Consider the following 12,782-nt stretch of genomic DNA (forward strand, 5'->3'; position numbering starts at 1 on the left):
CTGCGTGGGGTGGGTGGGGAGAAGAAGCCCATGACCCTGGCAGAAGATGGGCTGATGCCCCACCCCCATGGAGCTGGCCTGAGCCCCTCCATCTCCTGTGCCCCCTGCATGGAGCCCAAACTACTCACCTTGGTGTGACGGAGCAGGGAGCGGGGTGGATTTGACCTGGGAATGTTGCCGGGGAGTTACATTGGGGATGAGAAGGAAGCTACCTGAGCTGTAACCTGAGCCAGGAGAGGGGTTGGGAGAAGTGACATCTTCTGCCCGGGAGACTGAACAAAGGAGAGGAGGAGCAGAGGGGAAGGGGGAGAAAGCGGCTAGAGGAAGTTTTTAGTTGGAGTTTGGGCTGGGTGGTGCAGTGCAGGGAACCCCAAGTTGGGGACTAAGCTCCCTGAACCCCCAGAAGGACTTGATTGAGGGGTCCTGGTTGTGCCTACAAGCTCTGCTGTAGACTGCGTTCCTACTGTCCAATAAACCTTCCATCTTACTGGCTGGCTGAGAGTCACAGTGAATCCCAGGAAGAGGGGTGCAGGGCCCTGACTCCCCGACACTCCGTAACACTTGGTATCTCCATTTCCCCCCTCACCACACAGCCATGAAGGGCTTCAGCCTAGGAGTCAGGGTCAGCATTAGCCCCATGTGACAGGTGGGATCTAGGGTACACAGAGGTGAAGTGACTTTCCCAAGGCTAAACAGGGAGTCAGTGGCAGAGCAGAGAACCAAACTCAGGACACCTGAGCCCCAGGCCTGTGCTTGAACCACTAGGTCACCCTTCCTACTCGAGGAGGGGCAACCTCCTCTGCGGGCACTAGACAGAGCCACCAGGAGGTGGGGAGCAGAGAGAGATGAGAAAAAGGACATGGCTGGGAAGCAAGAAGGGGAAACATCAGGAAGGTGGGGAGCAAGGACTTAGAAAAAAAACAAGAGGGAAGGAAAGGGGCAGGGAGTGGAGAAAAGAGGAAGGGAGCAGGGAAAGACTCACCACAGCTTGTGAGTCCCATCCACCTTCTTCCCACAGCCAACAGTGGCCCTCAGCTCCCAAGCAGGCGCTAAGCTGGGGTGAGGCACAGAGTGAACACAGTGTCTGTACACAGGGGTGTCAGTGAAGGCAGCTTGTAGCTGAGTGTAATGATTTTAATACACTGTAATTCATGGTAATGTAATGCTGTAGTTCATTACTATTTTAATGATGACATTGCTGTGATACCAGTGATAGACACACATTCAATAACTAGAATATGAAGGAAGTGTGTGTATAAATATGCTGGAAATTGCCATTTTGGACGGGGAGACTGAGCCAAACACACACACCTCATCCTTAAAGCAGGAGGGGCAGAAAGGAGTTGGCAGTGGGCAGGAGGCGCTTGGGGAGGAGACCTAGGGGCAGAGTGGGGAGGAAGAGGTGGAGTGGGGCGAAGTGGGGCCTTGGCCTTTGGGAAGGGGGCAGAGCCAAGAGGGGGCACCCACTGGCAAAACCAAAATTCAGCACCTATAGCGGATGGGGTGATATCGGTGGTGGCGGTGAAGGCAGCCGGGTGGGCATGTGGAGAATCTGGCCATGCCGGACGAGCGCCCCAACAGCACAGCCCACAGCTCGCTGGGCACCAGCCAGCACAGGCGCAGCACCACCCAAATGTCAGATGGGTCCACGTGGGCTTGGCTTGTGCGTGGGCACCAGCGGGGCCCATTAATTGTTCTTCCCTGGGCACTGGAATTGCTGTTGGCAGGGCCTGGGGGGACTGTGCTCATGGCCTGCTTGAGGCTCACAGCCCAGCGCCATGTGTGTTCCCATAGCTTGTCCTCTGTGTCCATTCCCCTTTCTGTTCACTGTGCTGTGTTAGATCAACAATGACACTCATTTAGGGGGCCTCCTTTGGGTAACAGAGAGATTTACCGTCTGAATTCTCACTGGCACAGCACTTTAAAAATCTGCAGGCCAGCCCCCCACAATCATGAGGTTTAATAAGAACAATATAGTAAGTATTTGTATTGTTTTATTTGCCTTTTGGTGTCTCAGAGCTTTAGACTGCACTGGGGTGAACTTTTTAAGTGTTTCTCCACAACAAAGAGACCTAGATACTTCCTTTGTTTAGAAAACAAAAGCCGAGAGTCTCACCTCCTCACATGCTTCCAGGAGCTGGGGCTTCATCAAACACACCAAATATCACAAGACTCATGATAAAATCATGAAAGTTGGTGAAGCTGCAGCCCCTTTCCACTGAGACAAGCAGCACTGGTGTAAATGAGAATCAGGTCTTGAAAACACTTATTCCAGTTTAACCCGGCTTTTAGCCTGAGAGTTTATCACAAGGCTTGGAAGAATTAGCTTTTATTCATAAATGTTGGCAACCCTGGCTTTTGCTGTCTACACACAGACCAATGAAAAATATTTCAATTGATAATAAATGAAAATTACAGATACGCAAAATAAGAACAGGGCTGCTTGAGAACTTATTTGTGTTTGACTAAAGGACAGTGACTCTGCATCTTTTGACAGGTGATGCGACCAGCTGTGTTTTCATGGTTATAAAGCTTCAACTTTTTGAATCTCGGTGTCTGTGGCCATTAAATCATTGGGGTCTGACTTGCTATTGATGTATTCCCTCTCCCCCAGTTTCCCACAACTGTGAAAACTGAAATAGAGAACAATTGGAAGGAAATGCTAAACCCAGAGTTTTGTGCAATGGTGAAAATTTAACTCAACGAACATTGAAAAAATGCTTAAAATTAGCTGCAATACTGTCTGTTAATTTTACATATATATATATAAAATGAATTCTGCCAAGCCTGACTATTCTTCCTTAGACACACACACTGTGCTCCTTTGAGGGTATCTCCATAGGGGGATGCCCACCAGCAACAGAACCCTGGGGGCACATGTGATGTCGCACAAACGCCTGCAGGCTGCAATTAGGGTGACCAGATGTCCTTATTTTATAGGGACAGTCCCGAGTTTTGGGTCTTTTTCTTATATAAGATCAATACCCCGTCCTGATTTTTCACACTTGCTGTCTGGTCACCCTAGGATGCCCCCCAGCCACAGGGCCCTGGGGCACATGTCACACAAACACCTGCAGGCGGCAATGTTCCCGGGGGCTCCTCCCCGCTCAGCAGCAGCCGAGTCAGTCCCAGGAGCTGCCAAGGCAGAGCCCGGCCGGCCTCACTCAGTTTCTCTCGTGCAGCGAATGTTGCTTGTGCATTTCTGGGAGAAGCCTGCAGCTTGCTCTGGGGTCGGAGCTTCTGCTCTGTTTGGTTGGTTGGTTTTTAATTTCCCTCCCGAGAGCGTGATTGGCTCCCGGTTACCCAATCGGCTTTTTAAAAAAGCGTTACAGGCTCGTTACTGAGCTTGCGCGATTTTTGGTTTCGCTTTCGCGGTCCCCCGGCTGCTGCTGGCCTCGTTTCTCGCTCCTCCTGCAGCGACACGTGGCTGCTGTGGGCGCCTGGCTCGGGTGCAGGGGCCTTGGCTTGTTCGTTGGGGGCTGCCAACTGTGCCCCGCCCCCTTCCTGCACCCACCACCAGCTCTTGGCTGCTCCTGGCTCACTGCAGGGGGATTGTGGGTTGCGGGGGGTGGGAATAGCTGTAGCTGCTGCGGGGCAGCATTGATTTACCTGTCCCTGCCCGGCTTGCAGTGCACGGAGGGGGGAGGGACAGGGGGACACTCTCTCTCTCTCTCTCTCTCTCTCTCTCTCTGTTGGGGGGGAGGGGCAGGCGGAGGCTACAGCAGGATTTGGAGGAGTTGAGGGGGGATTGTCCCGGCTGGGGCAGGGCAGTGGCTCCACTAGGTTGTTGCGGGGAGGGGAGTGGCACCCACTGTCCTGTGCTAATTATTGGTCAGTCTTTGGGCATCTGGGGTGCACCAGCTTGGGGAGGGGTCTGTAATGGCTGTGTGTGTGTTAGGTCAGTAGAGGGCTTGGCTACACTTACAAGTTGCAGCGCTGGGAGTTACAGTGCTGGTCATGCAGCTGTGTAGGGCCAGCGCTGGAGTGTGGCCACACTGACAGCTACCAGCACTGCAGTGTGGCCACACTTGCAGCACTTTCCAGCGCTGTATTGAGAGGTGCATTGTGGGCAGCTATCCCACAGAGCACCTCGTCCCATTTTGGCGCTGAGTATTGTGGGAAGGGGAAGGAAGTGTGCGGGTCATTCCGCTTCCTGTGTGCCAACGCCCCGTGGTGCATCGCTTCACATCCCAGCATTCACTCTTTCCGGCAGCGTTTGGCGCCATTGTGAGTGTCTTTCTGTTTTACTCTCTGTGTGAATCGCGATTTCTGTGGCAAATGGAGCCCGAGCTGCTGAGGACTGTGCTGATGAGTGTCGCCAGCACAACACGTTTGGCAGTCGAGCTATTCCTTCAGCTCCAAAGTGACAGTGAGGAGTCTGACGATGATATCGACATCGATTCTCCTGCCGCTTGTGACACCAAAGTGCTTGTGGCATTCACAGAAATGCTCAGCACCGTTGAACGCCGCTTTTGGGCTCGGGAAACAAGCACTGAGTGGTGGGATCACATCGTCATGGAAGTCTGGGATGACGAGCAGTGGCTGCAGAACTTTCGTATGAGAAAAGCCACTTTCATGGGACTGTGTGCTGAGCTCGCCCCCACTCTGCGGCGCAAGGACACAAGATTGAGAGCTGCCCTGACGGTGGAAAAGCGGGTGGCTATTGCAATCTGGAAGCTGGCAACTCCAGACAGCTACCGGTCGGTCGGGAACCAGTTTGGTGTGGGAAAGTCGACCGTGGGAATCGTTTTGATGCAAGTTTGCAAGGCAACTAATCGCATCCTGCTAAGAAAGACCGTGACTCTGGGGAGCGTGCAGGACATTGTGGATGGCTTTGCACAAATGGGTTTCCCTAACTGTGGAGGGGCGATAGATGGGACGCATATTCCTATTCCCCCCCTCCACCTGGCATCAGAGTACGTTAATCGTAAGGGGTATTTCTCTATGGTTCTCCAGGCGCTTGTGGATCACCGCGGGCGTTTCATTGACATTTACACAGGCTGGCCTGGAAAGGTGCATGATGCATGCATCTTTCGGAACAGTGGCCTGTTCAGGAAGATGCAGGCAGGGACTTTTTTCCCAGACAGGAAGATCACAGTAGGGGATGTCGAAATGCCCACTGTGATCCTTGGAGACCCCGCGTACCCGTTACTGCCTTGGCTCATGAAACCCTATACAGGGAAGCTTGACAGGAGCAAGGACCGGTTCAACTACAGGCTGAGCCGGTGCAGAATGACTGTGGAGTGTGCTTTTGGGCGTTTAAAAGCCCGCTGGAGATGTCTGTATGGGAAGCTAGACTTGGGGGAAAGCAGCATCCCCGCGGTTATATGCGCTTGCTGTACCCTCCATAATATTTGTGAAGGGAAGGGTGAAACATTCAGTGAGGCATGGACCACCGAGGTTCAAGTCCTGGAGGCTGAATATGCACAGCCAGAGAGCAGGGCTAATAGAGAGGCCCAGCACAGGGCTACAAGGATTAGGGATGCCTTGAGGGAAGAATTTGAGGCTGAAAGCCAACAGTAATGTTTGCTGCCTTGCATGGGAGTGAATTGCACTGCTTACACTGTTATTCTATTATCCATAATAATAATATGATTTGCAGTGCCTCTTTCTTTACTGGGCTAAGGTATCTTTCACTATCTGCTATAATAAAGACTGTTTTCAAAGCCAAGACTTGTTTTATTGAAAAGAAAAAAACTTCCTTGACAGACAGACAGACACACAACATTTCATGAACACAAGAGGGCAGGGGTGTGGGTTGGTGAACTGTACAGTCACAAGTTTGCATATGTCCTGTCTGGATTGCTGTTTAATGAATCCTGCACTTCAGGGTGCATATACTGCATGGTGATGGGGGTTGAGTGCAGAGGGTAAGGGTGGTGGTAGGTATCAGGGCTGGTTGGTGAATGTACTGGTGTTGGAGGCAGCTGGTGGTGGTAAGAACCTGAATTCTGGGGAAAGGCGGTTTGAGCTGACATTGGGGCACAAGGCAAAAAGGACGGGGCGGGTGGGGGAGTAGCACGGTAGTGCTCTGCTTGCATGGCAACGAGTGACTCTATAGAGTCCGCTTGGCGCGACAGGATGCTTAGCAGCCGCTCCGTGCTTTTCCTCTTGGCCACTGCATTTCTCCTGCGGATCCTGCTTTCCTTCTCTCTCCACTCCTTCAAGTCTTTACTCTCTCGAGCAGAGTGATGAAGAACAGTTTTCAGCATGTCCTCTTTGCTCTTTCGGGGATTTTTTCTCAAATTTTGAAGCCTCTGTGATGTTGAACATCTGGGCAGTCCAGTAGTCAAGGTCACTGTAGAAACACAGAAATGACAACATTTAACACGGGCAGCATTGTATCCACTATCTCCAGACATGAATTGTTACACTGAGGGAGTTCTCACTTTAGCATTCTTTTCCCCACACGCATAACACAACAGAAGCCACGAAATGGTGAGTAAGGGGTGCTTATATAGGGAGAAGTGGGGCTTGAGTGATAGAGGGGAGCTGGTTGCTTCGGGTAATCTGGAGTGCTAGAGGGGTTGAGTGAAGATGCAGCTGCAGGGATGATCTTATCTCCCTATCTCTTCACTAAAGAGTCTCCCAACATTTTTCACAGGAGTTAATCCTGGAAGATGTCTCCCTACTGCGAGTCACTAGGGAACAGCGGGAGGCTCTTTTAGAGCAATGTGGATTCCGCCCGGGACCCTATGCGGCGTGCCTGTGTTCAGAAATGGTCCCCCCACCACTGGCAGCAGAGTGGCGCGGACGCGTCACCATCACTGGGACAAGGGACACAGTGGCTCTGCCTATAAACCTGCGCAGGCATATTGCCCACGCTCTGGATGAAACTTTTGCTGAGATAACTGAAGCAGATTACCGCGACGTGATAGACCACATCAACGGGCTATTCCACATCTAGAGGCTGGCATGCATGCAGCCATAACCCCCCTTCCTCTCCAGAAACATTTCCACCCAGAAAATAAAAGCCGCTTACCGGTAACCCGCTCCTCTGCTTGTCCTTCTGCAACTGCTGGCTGCTGCGATTGGGTACTTTCCTCCTGGCTTGAGAAGAGCTCCTGGCTGCATGCCTCCAGGGACTCTGGGGTGTCTTCCCCCATCCCAGGAGCTTCACTCGCGGTTTCCTCTCCCCGCCGCCTCCTCCTCCTCCTGTCCCCCAGCCTGCTCAGAAGTGTCCATCGTTATCCTGGGATTGGCAGTGGGGTCACCCCCAAGTATCTCGTCCATCTCCCTGTAAAAACGGCAGGTCGTGGGGGCAGCTCCGGATCGTCGATTCCCCTCTCGGGCTTTGTAATAGGCACTCCGCAGCTCTTTAACTTTCACCCTGCATTGTACTGCGTCCCGATCATGGCCCCTATCCAGCATGGCCCTTGATATCTGCTCAAAGATATCGTAATTCCTACGGCCGGAGCGCAGCTGTGCCTGCACAGATTCCTCTCCCCAAACACTGATGAGGTCCATCAGCTCGCCATTGCTCCATGCTGGGGCTCGTTTGCCACGTGGAGGCATGGTCACCTGGAAAGATTAACTGATTGCACTCCACACCTGGCTGCAGCAAACAGGAAGGAGATTTTTAAAATTCCTGGGGCATTTAAAGGGCGGGTCACCTGAGGCAAGAGCATTAGAGTGCAAACTGATGAGCAGAGTGGCTGAACAGGAATTCTGGGATACCTCCTTATTCCCTGGAGGACAATTAAAGCGCTGGTGAGTGTCCACACCTGCTGAGCAGCGCTGGATCACCAGCGCTGTACTCCTTATACCCCTGCCGGGATGGGTTTTCAGCCAGCGCTGCAACCAGGGAGTTGCAGCGCTGGTTGTACCCTGCAAGTGTGGACGGGGTGTAATTGCAGCGCTGGAAAGCCTCCACCAGCGCTGCAACTTGTAAGTGTAGCCAAGCCCTCAGAGTGGGGATGATTTATAAATATGGAAGCAGGAAATCTGTCGACCCCTGCTGCAGAGAATATTGTTCCCCTAGGAGGAGAATTTGGTGTTTACTGGGATGTGTCACTTTCCAGCCTGTGCAGCTCCTGGCCACAGGTATCTGGTTAAAGCCACCAGCTGCTCTATCCTGGCCACAGAGAACGATGGAAGCTGTGGAACAGCAGGCAACCTCTCCCCAGCTGAGGAAGAACCATTAATAGAAACCTTCCCACCTCAAGGCAAAGGGAGCAGGAGGTGGCAGCCCTGGAGGGAGAGTCTCTCCCTAAATACAGAAACAGGGAGGAGCATCCAGGAAAGACCCCCCCCCCCTTAGCCCAAAGCAAAGGGATGTGACAGCCCTGAGGGGGAGACCTCTCCATTCATGTTTTAATTTAATATTTCAGACCTGTAGAAATATTCACCAGAACCCACATGGTCATAGTTAAGGGTGTTTGGATGCTGGGCCTTGAGAAGGTTTCTATTTGGGGGGGGGAGGGGTGTGTGTGTGTGTGTCTCTCTCTCTCTCTCTCTCTCTCACACACACATCTGGTTAGGTACCACCGGACTGTTGTAAGGGGAATCCAAGCATCTGAGCCCCAGGATCCCCAGAGAAGTCAAGACTCTGGCACCAGAACAGAGCCCATCCACTGCTCCAATCTTGGGGTCCCTGGACAGGGCCGGCTCTAACATTTATGCCGCCCCAAGCAAACAAAAAGAGCGCTGCCCTGCCCCCGCAAGCACCGCACTGCCAAACCCCTCCCCGAGCTCCGTGCTGCCCAAGCCCCCCCCCTTCCCGAGCACCGTGACGCCCAAGCCTGCATCCTTGAGCATCGTGCCGCCCAAGTCCCTGCCCTCCCCAGCACTGCCCAAGTCCCCGCCCCAGAGCATCGTGCTGCCCAAGTCCCCGCCCCTGGAGCACTGCGTCGTGCGGCCCAAGTCCCCACCCCCAAGCACCGTGCTGCCCAAGTCCCCGCCCCCAAGTGTCATGTTGCACCGCCCAAGTCCTGCCCCCTCCCCCCTAGCACTGCCCGGCCAAACAAAAAAAAAACCAAAAACAAACCCCGATCGCCGCCCCCTCCCAAGGCGCCGCCCCAAGCACGTGCTTGGTGGGCTGGTGTCTGGAGCCGGCCCTGTCACTGGGCACATTCTTTGGGACTCTCCCCCATTTCAGGTGTGAAACCTGCTGCCTAACCCCCTGGTGCATAGCTGACCCTCCAGACTCCCACATGCTTAAATACACCATCTCCCAGAACTCCATGCCAAGGTGAGAGCCTTCCTGTTTCAGCTGAACTCTCTCTGGAGGCACGCAGTAGTTGTGACGCATTTCACACAGAGAGAGAGACTCTTTGCACAAGTCTAACACACCATTGCTCTTTCACTTAACCAGATAAAGCACAAGAGAGTTCAGATCATGTAGCACAAAATAATGAACTTAACTGCAGTGCCCCTCACTAGCCAGGGCCAGCTTTAGGCGATTCGCCCAATTTCCCGGATCGGGCCCCGTGCCTTAGGTACCTTTTTAATTATTTTTTTAACTCACCTGGTGGCGGTCTGCTCCAGTGGTCTTTGGCAGCATTTTTGTGGCGGGGGGATCCTTCGGTGCCGAGGAAGACCCAGAGCGGACCCCCCTGCCGCCGAAGTGCTGCCGAAGCCCCAGACCGCCGCCGGGTATTCGAATTGAGCCCCGCAGTTAATAAAGCCGGCCCTATCACTAGCTCACCCTTCCCTTAGGAGTCCTGGGGGCCATCTGAGCCTAGGAAAGCAGGCAGGGTCCCCGGCCTCATGAACCTGCTGCATGCTGGGGGACTTTGCTCTCTCCTTCTGAGTTGGAGACAAAGAGTGAGATCCAGGAAGGGACTCAGGTATTATAATGCTGAATGTCACCATGTCTAAATTGCAGCTGCCTAGAAAAATCACTGGAATGACATTGTGAGCCTCAAAGCCTGAGTGTTGGGGAGATGTAAGCATAGGCGGCAGGTTTGTATAATTTTTGGTGGGGCCCAAAATGGTGGTGCCCCCCCGCTCCCGCCAGGGGCGGCTCTAGAAATTCCGCCGCCCCAAGCAGGGCGCCGCTTGCGCCGCCCTTCCCCGGTCCCGTGGCCGGGGCAGAAGTGCCTGTGGACGGTCCCGTGGTCCCGCGGCCCCGGTGGAGCATCCGCAGGCATGCCTGCGGGAGCTCCGTCCAAGCCGCGGGACCAGCGCACCCGCCGCAGTCATCCCTGCGGCAGGTCCGCTCCTCCCGGGGCTCCTGTGGACCTCCCGCAGGCATGACTGCGGAAGGTCCGCCGGAGCCAAATGCCGCCCTGCCAGGACAATGCCGCCCCACGCGCCTGCTTGGCGCGCTGGGGTCTGGAGCCGGCCCTGGCTCCCGCCCTGTAAGCCGATATAAAATGAAGCTACAATGCATCAGTGCCACAAGATTACAAAGGTCAATTAAAAGTGGAAAGTCAGAAGCAGCACTTGCCTACTTCAATATACAGTATTATATTTTGTTGCACCTGTTGTGATGAAGTGGGAATGTCCTTAATATTTTCTCTGAATACTGTATGGGTGCCTCAGTTTCCCCTGCAAGATGCCAACTGAAGGTGTTGGGGACAAAGATCAGGTGGCCTCGTTGTCCGGAAGAGACACAGAGGCCAGAGGAGGGAGTGTCAGTTTGGAGCTGGCTGGGGAAATGGGGAGAGAGACCCAGAACTTGGTTCTGGGCTCCCCACCCCCCAAGATGGACCTGACAGAGGGGTTCTGTTTTCTGTACCTACAAGCTCTGTTTAAACTGTGTTCCCGTCATCTAATAAACCTTCTGTTTTACTGTCTGGCTGAGAGTCACATCTGACTGCGGAGTTGGGGTGCAGGGACCTCTGGTTGCCCCAGGACCAGCCTGGGCACACTCGCTGTGGAAAGTGCATGATGTGGAAGGGCTGAATGCTCCGAGGTCAGACCCAGGAAGGTGTAAGCTTCTTGCCCTGGAGACAGTCTGCTCCGAGAGAGGAGGCTCCCCCAGAGTCCTGACTGGCTTTGTATGGAGTTGTTCCAAAGCATCACAGCATCCCCTTCCACACCGTGCACTTCCCAGAAGTCCGCACAGGCACTGACACTCCCTCCTCCAGCCTTTGTCTCTTTTCCAGGCATTAGGAGGCCACCCAATCTCTCTGTTCTCCAACACCTTCAGTTGGCACCTTGCAGAAACTGATTTGGGAGAAATGAAGTAAAAGCTGCCCAAACCAAGCTTGAGCACTCCTGAATTTTGAGGTGTTCAAATCTGGAAGGCAGGTGCTGGGGGTGGGAGAGGGCTGTGGGCTCCATGGGGGAGCATGGCAGCAACTGTCTGGAGCTGCACAGAGCCAGATATGCTGGTCTGAGTGGCACAGTAAGCGGTTTGGGGGTTGGAGAAGGGGTAGGGAGTTCCGGGGGGCAGTCAAGGGACAAGGAGCAGGGGGGGTTGGATGGGGCAGAGGTTCGGAGGGGCAGTCAGGGGACAGGCAGCAATTGGATAGGCATGGGAGTCCAGGAGGTTAATCAGGGGACAGGTAGAGGGGTTCTGGGGGGAAGTTGGGTGGGGTCTCTGGAGGGGGCAGTGGGGGACTCGGCGCAGGGAGGCGTAGACGGGGGCTGGGGTCCCTCGGGGCAGTTAGGGGCAGGGGTCTCGGGCGAGGGTAATCGGGGGACAAGGACCAGTGGTGCTTAGATAGGGGGTGGAGGTCCTGGGGGGCAGTTGGGGCAAGGGTCTGGGGAGGGGGCAATCAGTGGCCAGGGGCTGGGATTCAATGGGCTCTGGGCTGCTGGCAGCTGCGGGGAGCCCTGAGCCCTTTAAATCCCAGCCGCCTTCCCGGCTGGGATTCAAAGGGCTCTGGGCTCCCTGCCCCTGGGGCAGTGCAGAGCCCTCTGACTCCCGGCCGCGGCTGAGATTTAAAGGGCGCTGGGCTCCCCGCGCTTGCAGGCAGCCCAGAGCCCTCTGATTCCCGGCCGCAGGTGGGATTTAAAGGGCTCTGGGCTCCCTGCCCCTGGGGCAGCCCAGAGCCCTCTGACTCCCGGCCGCGGCTGGGATTTAAAGGGCTCTGGGCTCCCCGCGCTTGCAGGCAGCCCAGAGCCCTCTGACTCCCGGCCGCGGCTGGGATTTAAAAGGCTCTGGGCTCCCCACGCTTGCAGGCAGGCTAGAGCCTCTGACTCCCGGCCGCGGCTGGGATTTAAAAGGCTCTGGGCTCCCCGGGCTTGCAGGCAGGCCAGAGCCTCTGACTCCCGGCCGCGGCTGGGATTTAAAAGGCTCTGGGCTCCCCGCTCTTGCAGGCAGCCCAGAGCCCTCTGATTCCCGGCCGCGGCTGGGATTTAAATGCGTCTGGGCGCCCCGCGGCTGCAGGCAGCCCAGAGCCTCTGACTCCCGGCCGCGGCTGGGATTTAAAGGGCTCTCAGCTCCCGCGCTGCAGGCAGCCCAGAGCCCTCTGACTCCCGGCCGCGGCTGGGATTTAAAGGGCTCTGGGCTCCCAGCCCATGCGGCCACCCAGCGCCCTATGACTTACGGCCGCGGCAGGGAATTAAAAGGCTCTGGGCTCCCCGCGCTTGCAGGCAGCCCAGAGCCTCTGACTCCCGGCGGCGGCTGGGATTTAAAGGGCTCTGGGCTCCCTGCCCCTGGGGCAGCCCAGAGCCTCTGACTCCCGGCTGCGGCTGGGATTTAAAAGGCTCTGGGCTCCCCACACTTGCAGGCAGCCCAGAGCCTCTGATCCCGGCCGCGGCTGGGATTTAAAGGCTCTGGGCTCCTGCCCGGGGCAGCCCAGAACCCTCTGACTCCCGGCCGCGGCTGGGATTTAAAGGGCTCTGGGCTCCTGCCCTGGGGCAGCCCAGAGCCCTCTGACTTCCGGCCG

The sequence above is a fragment of the Mauremys reevesii genome, linkage group 15, assembly GCF_016161935.1.
Source record: "Mauremys reevesii isolate NIE-2019 linkage group 15, ASM1616193v1, whole genome shotgun sequence".
In the NCBI taxonomy this organism is placed as follows: Eukaryota; Metazoa; Chordata; order Testudines; family Geoemydidae; genus Mauremys; species Mauremys reevesii.